Genomic DNA, 3,454 nt, shown 5'->3' on the forward strand with positions numbered 1-3,454 from the left:
GCTTTCTTGGTTTTGGATTCAATTAAGATTTTTATCTGGTGCCAGGCACATCCATTATGTGGTGTGCCACTTAATTTTCAGAACAACCTTGTGAGACACGAGGTGGGTAACAAAGACAAGGAGTTGGATATGAAATGACAAAGGAGCTAAATTTGCTGGTGCTTGAAGCACATTAAGACCAGGCTGGTGAGTGGAGGGAGGGTCCTGCGAGTCTCTTGTCTCCCTTGAGAGGGTGAATGAGGGACCACAAGAAGAGGAGATGGCTTAGGAAAGAAGCTAATAAACTGTGACTATTCTGAGTCTGAGGTAACTTTGAAACATTCGGACAACCTCAGAGGCTCGGAAGAGAGGACTGGACTGGAGACGGGCTTTGGAGTCATCGGTGCGTGGATAATAATAAAAGCAGCGGATGTGGAGGGCAACATCTGAGGAGAGCGTGGACTTCAGGAAATGCAAGGAAGAAAGAATCTCAACAAACACCACCAATCAAGAGGCAGCCGAGAAAGAAGAACACAGGTGAGGCTGACCTTTCCATCACAGAAGGACATGGGAGAACCTGGTGACATGAAAGCTGGGAGAGTCTCAAGTAGAGCAGAGTGGCCAGAGGCAGCAGATGCCTCAGAAAAGCCCAGAAAGGCCAGAGAAAGGACATTGGGGTTGATAAGGAGAGGGCCTCTGCCTCAGAGCAATCTCAGGGCAAGATGGAAGCAGCAGACCTGCTGTAGTGGATTGGGGAGTCAGCAGGAAGAGAGGTACCACGTGATTATTCCAGATGGTTCTTGGACCTTGACTGTAAGTAGAAAGAGATGGAGAATACCTGGGGAAAGCTGGGTGGCTGTTTGCTCTTTTACTTATTATTTTATTTTATTTTTTTAAGAATGCAGGCATTTGAGGATCCGGGAGAAAGGGAATGACCAAGGAAGCAAGGCTCTGGGGAGGTGGAAGGGGTCAGGATCCAGATCAGAACAGTTCGGCTCTGAATAACACGAAGGCGACGCCATCCCGAGAGAAGAGCGAAGAAGGTGAGAGGGGACGTGGCTGGAGGGGGCGTGGCTGGAGGGGCGTGGCTGGAAGGGGCGTGGCTGGAGGGGCGTGGCTGGGAATGGGCTGGGAGGTGTTAGAGGAAGACCTCGACAGAGCTCGTAGTCTGTGGCCTCGATCTCCCCTGAGATGGAGGGGAGGGGATCGAGCAGGGTCTTCGTGGAGAGGGCGGTGAAGGGAAGCCAGAGGAGGTTACCTTCTGCAGCAGGCCGTGGCTCACGCTCTGCCACTCCCACCCAGAAGTAGAAAAGAGCCCAGGCTTCGGGTGGAGCGATCATGCTCATGCCCGGGGAGAAAACCTCGGTCCCCTACACTTCTGTGCTCCAATGAACCCTTCTCCACCCGCACCCCAACGCAGAGGGAACAACATCCTGATGGGAGGTGCTTACCTGAGACTCCACCTGGATCACAAGCAGCGTCTCCTCTGTCTCCAAGGAAAGAGACGCATTGGGTCGTAGGCCCGCTTGGAGAGCGCTCCCACGCAGCACATGGATTTGTAGCTTCCAAGTTGCCCCAGCTTCTCCTGCGTTGCTGTACCGCGGCTGGTGGGCACAGGGAGACGATCCCTCAGGGATGTAACTGTCCCTCAGAACAACGGATTACTTAAAATATAACCCCTGGGAAATTTTACTGGTTACCAAGCACATTTAGATGTAGCCTCCAGAAGAACACACACTGGCAACAGGCCGCTGGAGGAGAGGACAGTATATATACAGCCTTGAAGCCCAGCAGCTGGAACACCCGGCCCGCTCAGGACTGACCTCCGCCTCCTTCATTTTCCCGTTATCTCCCCTTCCCCTCCTGCCCCAGAGCACCTGCAGCTAATTAGATAAGTCCTTTGAACGTGCTTGCTCAGCTATAAACTTTATACGGCTTGACCAGACATATTTTGCCTTCCTTCTTGTTGATCTACAAGGCCTATGATCAGCGTTTAGCCTTCTTCGGCTCTTCTGCTGATTACTGTCTGTATCTAATAAAAACGGGACTGAGGAGTTGTTGGGGCCAACAGTCTTTGCTAGTGGTGTCCCCGGCTCCCTTTCTCTGGCAGCTGACTTGTTCGTGCCTCATTCTTCTCCTATGCACTGTCAGGAAGCAGCAAGGAAAGCCACAGAAACCCCCAAAACCGGACTACCAAGGCTTGTCAGGCGATTTTCCCGAAGATGTAAAATAAATGACATTGTTTCCCTTTGGGAAAGATTTTCCAAGCGTTCATAGAGAATTTTGTGAAGAGCTAGCAAATGCTACCATTGGGGGGGGGGGGGGGAATAAAACCATTCCAGGGAAAGCCACACAAAAGCTGGAGTTAATAAGTAAAAAGTGTCCATAGACATAATTTTTACTGCTGCAGATGCTTAAAACTGACAGGAAGAAGCAACCCCCCTCACCCACCATCAGTAGTTCCTGTCAAGTGTGACCTGTGACTGTCTTCCAGCCGCCCAGGGCATTTCTGGTGGCCAGGAAAAGCTCCGGCTATGAACAATATATTTTTCAACCTCCTCACGATGTGAAAAACTGGCTTTTTAAGCTTTTCTGAACACCTGCGGGGTGGTGTCCCTCACAAAGATGTCAAACGCAAAGAATGAATGAGAGGAAAGGAGCCCCCAAACCAGTCGCTTGAGTTTCGACAACTCAAAACGCAATTCTTTGCCAAGAATTCAACTACTTCAGGCCCGGCAGTTGATTAAGATGGTGTTTCTGTGCATAGACGGGGCCAACTGTCTCTTGGCAAAGATTTATATTCCATAATCTAAAGTTAAATATAGTTGAACAGAGTTGAACTAAGTCTTGATTCTGTGTCTGGTAGCTACCTTCTGGAGGCAGAAACATCTGCAGCAGATTTAGCCTGGAGGCAGGGAAAGAGACGTACAATAACTCAGAAAGAGCTTTTCAGTTCTGGGATGGTGCACTTTACAGAGAAAGCTATAAAAAGAGAAGCTTAGGACCAAACATGGTCTTGGAGAGATCTAAAGTGGACTACTTGTTTACTGAGATCTGAAAGGTGATAACGATGTCATAAGAAAGACCCCAGAAAACAGCAAATTGAATAAAATAAATACTAACCTGTGGAATTGCTTATTCTGACACAGACCCAGGCGTATTCGAGTTCCCACTACCTCACTGTCACCGATGCACTTTCATTCTCCATTGGGCTCCTTCTCATAAGCCTAAAAATAAACTCAAGATCTACCATCCTAGGGGAAAAAAAAAAGAACATTCTCTTAACACTGTTTCCCTTCTTCTATTGGCAAACCTTAAGAAAGTATGATGTAGTAAGAAAATGTTCTATGGCCTGAATGTTTGCCTCCCACCACGCTTCATAGGTTGAAGCCCTAACTCCCAATGTGATGGTTTTTGGAGGTGGGACCTTTAGGATGTGATTGCAGTTAGATTAGGACGTAAGGGTGAGGCCCTC

At 48.8% G+C, this 3,454-nt stretch overlaps 1 long non-coding RNA gene across 1 annotated transcript; it reads left to right on the forward strand.

Annotated features, from left to right (window-relative positions):
• The first annotated feature begins 697 nt into the window (after positions 1 to 697).
• Positions 698 to 1,834, forward strand: LOC131833093 (uncharacterized). Its single transcript, XR_009354317.1, has 3 exons — positions 698 to 792; positions 878 to 1,022; positions 1,282 to 1,834. It is a non-coding gene; the product is annotated as an uncharacterized LOC131833093 (long non-coding RNA).
• Positions 1,835 to 3,454: the final 1,620 nt, after the last annotated feature.

The sequence above is a fragment of the Mustela lutreola genome, chromosome 6 (genome assembly GCF_030435805.1).
Source record: "Mustela lutreola isolate mMusLut2 chromosome 6, mMusLut2.pri, whole genome shotgun sequence".
NCBI classification, from domain to species: domain Eukaryota; kingdom Metazoa; phylum Chordata; class Mammalia; order Carnivora; family Mustelidae; genus Mustela; species Mustela lutreola.